At 42.7% G+C, this 7,664-nt stretch overlaps 1 long non-coding RNA gene across 1 annotated transcript; it reads left to right on the top strand.

Moving 5' to 3' along the window:
• On the top strand, positions 1-1,860 carry LOC128416098 (uncharacterized). The gene is made up of 2 exons (XR_008331128.1): positions 1-1,097; positions 1,364-1,860. It is a non-coding gene; the product is annotated as an uncharacterized LOC128416098 (long non-coding RNA).
• Positions 1,861-7,664: the final 5,804 nt, after the last annotated feature.

Genomic DNA, 7,664 nt, shown 5'->3' on the forward strand with positions numbered 1-7,664 from the left:
ATATATATATATATATATATATATATATATGACCTTAAAATTCTTATTGCAAGACATTTATAAGAACTGATGTGGTGTAGCCATTAGTGTGTTAGACTATGATCAGAAGGACCGATCCAAATTGCCATTAATCCATGGTCAAGAGTGGTTGTGATGCTAAAGGAAGGAGAGGACCATGAGCTTTTTTGGGGGGGGGGGTTAAAATGTAATAAGCATCCTGTCCAAGCCATTTTCAGCTGCTAAGAGAATGAGCATTTGTGGGAATGCAGTTTAACAATGGGGACAAGATAAGCATAGTTTAATCCCAAACTGCCAAATGGAGAGTGGTCAGAAGCATAGTGTGTAAACCTCTCTTTTATCCTTATCTTAATAATTGGTGTGTGTTTTGAGATAGCGGTAAGAGCCAAAGAAAGGTGTTAGTCTGCGTACACTACTGCTTGACTACTCGTAGCACTGAAGTAGGCTATAGATAACAAATTAGTTAATTTTTCAATGTGACACATAATTTATTTTTAAAAATAGTTGTTTTTTTAAAAATCGCACACAGCATTCGTGTTCTGTTTGTGTTCTTGGCTGACTGTACAAATACGAATTAAATGCAAACTTAAGATGCACCCAGTGTTTGCCTTAGTGTTGTTTGAGGACTTTTGAAAACATTTGTTTTTCCAAGTGGTAGGAAGCTCGGAGCAGAGTTAACTAGGTGGATGAGGAACCCTGTTGTTGAAGTTGGCTAAAAATGCTCATTAGGTAGTCGAAGCATTTTATTTGTATGTATTTGTATTTCAGAAAAGGAAATGTGCTAATCTTTACTTTTGCTATATTTTTATTTGAATATAATTCAATGAAAAGTGAAAGTCCTTGTTGCCTGCTAGCTGGCCGATAGACTTAATGAGAACATGTAGTGCTCTTAATGCACTATATTGATATGCTTTTAGTATCCAATTAAATTGTCAGTGCTTTTCCGTTGACTTTCTTACACAAATAAAATCTCATAGTGACTTGCTAGCTTGGATGTTTTCTCTTAGCTTCACAGGAGAACCGTGAGAATTAAAACACAAATGTTGACCAACTTTAAGAAGCAGGCAGATACAATTACCGTATTTTTTCCTCTATAAGACTCACTTTTTCCCTCCTAAAAAGTAAGGGGAAATGTGTGTGCGTCTTATGGAGCGAATGCAGGCTGCGCAGCTATCACAGAAGCCAGAATAGCAAGAGGGATTGCTGCTTTCATTGCGCAGCGATCCCTCTTGCTGTTCTGGCTTCTGAGATTCAGAATATTTTTTTTTCTTGTTTTCCTCCTCCAAAAACTTGGTGCGTCTTGTGGTCTGGTGCGTCTTATAGAGCGAAAAATATGATAATTAAGGTGGAACATTAGAGGAACTGTGGGTTAGGTTTAAAACTTGCTTACTGGAATTTTCTCCCCTAGACCTGCAGCTGTTCTGAGGCCCTTCTGAATGAAGATGTGTTAATCTGTGTAACATTTTGACATGCAAATGCTTCGCAGTCCTTGGTTTCAAAAGTTGGCACTACTACAGGTGCCACATAATACCCATTCCCCATTTGTATGAACTTGGTTGTTTAGTGCAATTTGGAACTCCCTGCCTATTGAGATCAAGCAGGTACCTTCACTGTACACTTTTCGGGGCCTGATAAAAACACAATTGGTTACCTTGATGCTTAGAGAGTTGAGAGGTAGATCTGTTTTAGTATTTTAATTTTATATATTTTAATGTATGATTGTAAATTTTTCTGGATTTTACTGTTTTATGTTTTAGTAAAACACTTTGAGGGTTTTTTTACAATCAAGCGGGGTATAAATTTTATGAAATAAATAATAACATCTGTATGCAAAGTTACTAAGCCTGGAGCATTTTTTTTTGCTTCCCCACCTCCATCATAAACATCTTCAGATGGTAAGAGAGGAGACAAAAATTACCCACAACTTAAAAGGAAAAAGGCTTTTTGCTCTACAGAAATGTCTGAAGTTTTGTTCAGCTGCAGCTAGATGGCATCAGTTACTTACAAAGAAGGAACCTCCTGCTCAAACTTTCGTAGCATTTAGACAGTTCTCAGCTTAGCTAGGGAACTTTAGTGCATGAATGAGAATGTGGTCTGCTACATCAAATTCAGCAAAGTTAACCAAAGTGATGCCTTGTCTTAAAAATGGTACAGCCATATATTTTTTTATGAGATTAGGGGTTATATACTTGCTTGAATAGCATCACCATTGACGCCAGGTTCAGTGCAAATTGGCAAGATAACTTTTACTTTAGTTCCATTGGGTTTTAGTACAACCTTTAAGCTCTTGGTATCATAATAGGTTAAACATAGTTAGGCCTGAAAAATCTAATTCCATTGAAAGTTTCTGCCTTACAAGGTACATATTTTAAATTTATGCATAAATTTACCACACACAGGAGTCAAATATGCTATGAGAGAAGTATTCATTTGATAAAGAACAGAAGCTGTTATTCAGCGGCCTGGAATTGTGGCAGCAATATTCCTTCTCCTTGTCAGGTAGAGACTGTGGAAGTGCATTGCGAGTGCCTGGATTCACTAATGGTTGAGGGAACACAAGTTTAATCCTATGTGCTACTTTTGGGGGCATAGCCCACTCAAGGCTGCTCTTAACAACAATATAGCCTTAAAGACACAGCAGCATCAACAGTTCCTTAAGACAGGCTAGCTAAAAATCAAAAAACTGATGCAGCTCACTTGCAATAGCTGTCAGAGCTATATTCTCTATATTGCTCCATCTTGAAAATACTAGTTTTTAAAACCCAGTTGAAAACTCTTGTGTGGAGGTCATGCATGCCTTGGAGAATGGGGGTGGTTTCACAGTCTGGAGGGTATTGCACAAAAGGCCCTGTTCCTCATGCCTGCCAGCTGAATGGACCTTATGGCAGGCATAACATCTGGATGAGCCAGGCCTCTGGAGCAGATCTTAACATCCAAGTAGGTTTGTACGGATGCTGCAGCCTTTCAAATAATTTGATCCCAAATTCTTAAAAGATCAGAACCCACTCTTTGATTTGGGCTACAAAACAAACAGGCAACTGGTGTCTGAATAGGTTCCATGTGCTCAAATCACCTTTCCCCTTACCAGTAGCATTTTGCTCCATTGGAAGTTTCGAAACCATTTTCAAAGGTAGGGCTCATTACGCAATGTGGCTAGTGAATAATCCAATTTCTAGGCAAGGTTGTGGTTAGTATAGCAGCTTGAGCCATTACTTGTGCTTCCACAGATGGTGCTGAGTCCAGGACTAGCTCCCATCCTCCATCTAGGGCTCGCCATCTCCACCACACCTGCAAATTCACACTGCTATATCATGTCTGGATGAAGTTTCTCTCTATCCCCCTTACCTCCACAATAATCTCAAGGAGAGCTCCACAACCTCCCTGGATTTGCAGAGATGGTAATGAGGGAACTGGGTTTTGACTACAAGAGGAAATATTTTCCATAAATGTGAGGAAACAAGATTTCTAAAACTTAACGCCAGTTCCAAAATGGATTTCGCATTTCTCCAAAACCTCTTAGCCAGTTAAACTTTGGTTAAATTTAGCTAAGGTGGAGATGAAAGACCTGTGGCCCGCCAGATGTTATCCCTGAGACAGATGGATCCTTGTACACCTCCTACCGTCAACTTCAGCCAAGTTGGTGTCAAATGTATTGCTCTGTCTGCCTTTGGACCACATCAGTGAGGGCGAGAGGGAGATCTTGTCATTTGGACAGCCCAGGACCTCCATATAGGCTGCCCAGTCTTGCACCTGGGGGAGGTTACTTTGGTGCTGCTAATGCAGAAGTTTGATTTCAGACACGCCACCATTGTATATTGAGACAGACAAATGCCAACAGCCACCATGCATACTTTTCCCTGACCGTTGGCTGTGGTAAGTGAGGCTGATGGGAGTTGGGAGTCTTGACACCATCTGGAGGACCACAGATTCCCCATCCTTAAGCTAACAACTTTCCTATTTTCCTCACTGCTCGGTTCGCTACCTACCTTTCTCTTTCAAACAATTACAGTGCAATCCAATGCATATTTACTTGCAAAGGAATTTTTACTTGGAAATGCAAATTGCCATTGGGTTACACCCCCCTATTGTGGTGACCTAGTACATCTAGTGCTTATTTGCTTTGGGGGGGAAATTTGCAGTTTGCTGTCTTTCCTGATTGCATTCATTTTGAATTGCGCTATTAATACCTGGCTAGCTCACTCTCCCCTACAAAACTCCAGGTGTCTGGGTCAGGCCTGTGAGAAAGTGAGGATATATTTATGTGAATTTGCACCATTGCCTTTGCCCGAAGAGCTTTTTACCTGCTTCTGGTTGAAAAGCAGACATCTGACCCTGGATTGCCTTGTAGACATAGTGTATCTTTCTGTCTTTTAAAACATAGAAGAGTTTATTAGAGTGTGATGAAATTGTTCACCTTGGCATCAGACTGCTTGACGGGATATCTTGTCAAGGAAATGCTTTCCAATTCTTTCAGTGCATTCGCTTGGTATTCAGTAAAGAAGAACAGGTGGCAATGGATTCTCTTCAGAGATCTGTCCGATGAGCTTCATGTCCATTGCTGCTTAAGGTGTTGCTAAAGTACCCTAGAAACGCAGGAAGGTCCTGCTGTATCAAGCTCTCTGCAAATATAGGAAGGCAACCCTGTCTTTGGAAGACTTATTGATAAAGAGTACATACTCTAAAGACTGAGGTGGTAAGGAAAACAGTATGAGAAGTAGGAGCTAAGATGCATTGGTGAGCTATACCTGCTCTCTGGAACTTCCTGCTTCTTAAACCTTTACCCTAATAAAGTTACAGTGGTACCTCAGGTTAAGAACTTAATTTGTTCTGGAGATCTGTTCTTAACCTGAAACTGTTATTAACCTGAAGCACCACTTTAGCTAATGGGGCCTCCTGCTGCTGCCGGAGCCTGATTTCTGTTCTCATCCTGAAGCAAAGTTCTTAACCTGAAGCACTATTTCTGGGTTATTGGAGTCTGTAACCTGAAGCGTATGTAACCTGAAGCGTATGTAACCTGAGGTACCACTGTACTTCCAAGGGTGAAATGTGGTTTGTTTGTTTTTTAAAAAAATGAAGCAAGTACCTTGGCTGAATTCTCAGCACCCACCAAAAACTTTCATTCAGTCAAGCTTACCAAGACATATAATTTTATTTTATTATGTGTACTTTAAAAACTGCTGATTTCACTTTGATAAAGTTAGGTCAGCTGGTTTCTAACATGTAATTTTCATCTGTGTTTTAATTGAATGTTTTATATTTTATGTAAACTACTTTAATGATTAAAGGTAAAAAGGTAAAGGTACCCCTGCCCGTACGGGCTAGTCGTGTCCGACTCTAGGGTTGTGCGCCCATCTCACTTAAGAGGCTGGGGGCCAGCGCTGTCCGGAGACACTTCCGGGTCATGTGGCCAGCGTGACGAAGCTGCTCTGGCGAGCCAGCACCAGTGCAACACATGGAAACGCCGTTTACCTTCCCGCTATAAAGCGGTACCTATTTATCTACTTGCACTTAGGGGTGCTTTCGAACTGCTAGGTGGGCAGGAGCTGGGACCGAAGGACGGGAGCTCACCCTGCCACAGGGATTCAAACCGCCGACCATGCGATCGGCAAGTCCTAGGCACTGAGGTTTTACCCACAGCGCCACCCGCGTCCCACTTTAATGATTAAGTGGTATTTAAATCCTGTTGAGTAAATATGCAATGTTTCAGTTGAACTGGATAGGGTGAAGAAATTACTGCAAAAAAACCCCCATGCTTGTCGGTCCAGTTTTAAGGCAGAGCAACTACCCTCTCTCACAGAGGTAGCCAATCTGGTGCTCTCCATATGTTGAAATATATAACTCCAGATTATTACACTGACTGGGGTCCCACAGCATTTGGAGGGCACCATGTTGGCTATGCTTGCTCTTCCACGCTGAGCGGGAGCACAGTTGTGACAACTGCCCCTTCTGCCTTTGAACCCTCTGTTGAAGATTCTCCCTGCAAGTCCCAAGAGATGAGAAATACAGGGACTCTATAACTTGGGCTGCCTCCTTCTCAGCATTTCCAATCTGAACAAACTGCAAATGAGGCAGCGGGAACTTGTTTGGTGATAGAAATCTTTGAGGGATGAGCCCATCTGAGTAATGTGTGTTCTTGAAGTTTTTCCATGTTCCATTTTATTTCCTGCTTTCTAGCTGTCAACTACACTGATGGCTTTGTGATTAATGTTGATGCCGTATCTCCTGTGTTTGTTTCCATGGCTTCTGATGTCACCAGAAATCCCCCCTTTCTGAACTGAAGCAGCTTGCCGCATTTGTAGATGAATATTGTATGTGGGCTAGCTCTGGAATTTCCTGTAAAATCTACAGTACAAGAGGCCTGCTGTTCTGCCTAATGAAGGCCTGTGAAGAGATCCCAAATCCCTGCAAGTAATAATCAGCAGTTGACAAAAGCTGGACATACTTTAGGTTATATTCCTAAGGAACTGACTGCTTGTTGTGTTAGCAAAAGGCCTAGAGGGACAGCCATCACACAGGAATAGAGAACTATTGCAGTGACATGCTAATAAGAAACTGGCAGGCTATCTAGAGCAATCTTTCCCATTGCAAACCTGCTCTTTACTAATCTGTCATCGGCAAGAGGTCTTAATCGGAGACAAGTGCACAGGCATGGCTCTTGCTATCTGTACACAAAAAGCGGCATGGAGCTGCTATCTAGGAGACGGCTTCCTTTCCTGCTGGACCACAATTAGGTGGGAAAGGCCCACGCAAGTCCCACCTCTGCCCTTCCCACAGGGTGCAGTGCAAGAGCTCACCCACTGCGACCTGGAGTCCAACAGCATCTGGAGGGCCCCAACTCCTATCAGACTCAGCCAGTATGGCTAATGAGTTGTGAGGGCCACAGGTTCCCTATTCCTGCTGTAATAGCATCGGGTTTCCCTCTTGTGGTGCCTGAGCTCTTGTAGATTCATACCAACAGGGATGCAGAGGAACTGCTCAGAGGGTAAAGTGGAGTGTGGGCATCTGCCTTCTACTGAGTCCATGTCACTGGCCCATTTAGCTCAGTATGATCAGCGCCAGAGGGATCCTCCAGATGTTGGACTTCAGCAGCCATCAGTCCTAGGCAGTATAGCCCTTGGTCAGGGATGATGGAAGTTGTTGTCCAGCAACATCTGCAGGGCACCATGTTCTACGTGGAGTGGAAACAGCTTTCCAGGTTTCTTGAGATGGAGCTTTTCCATCTCTTCCTGGAAATGCCAGATTGAACAGAGGGCCTTTTGCACACAAAACCTATGCTCTAGTCCTGATCTGTGGCCCTTCCCACCAGAATAGATGAAATGTTGTCTCCACTAAGCCTTCCTGTCTGAAGCTTTCTTTTCAGCATCTCTTCTCAGCAATAATCAGGGGATCCCTCCCCAGGCTTTAAACACTAGGCTGAACACCTTAAATTGGGCCTGCAAACCATCTGGCAGCCAATGTATATATGCATCTTTTGTCTCTGAGATTGCTATAAGGTCTCAAGGTCCAGTTCTACCTCCTGGCTTAAGGTCTGAATGCAGTGGTTCTGTTCCATAGCCACTGCGAGGAGCTCCAGATAGTATTCCCCCCACAACACCACTATTTTGCTTCAAAGCTGAGTCAGGATTTGAAACTGGGTCTCCCTAATC

This window comes from Podarcis raffonei, chromosome 6, assembly GCF_027172205.1.
Source record: "Podarcis raffonei isolate rPodRaf1 chromosome 6, rPodRaf1.pri, whole genome shotgun sequence".
Taxonomy (NCBI): domain Eukaryota; kingdom Metazoa; phylum Chordata; class Lepidosauria; order Squamata; family Lacertidae; genus Podarcis; species Podarcis raffonei.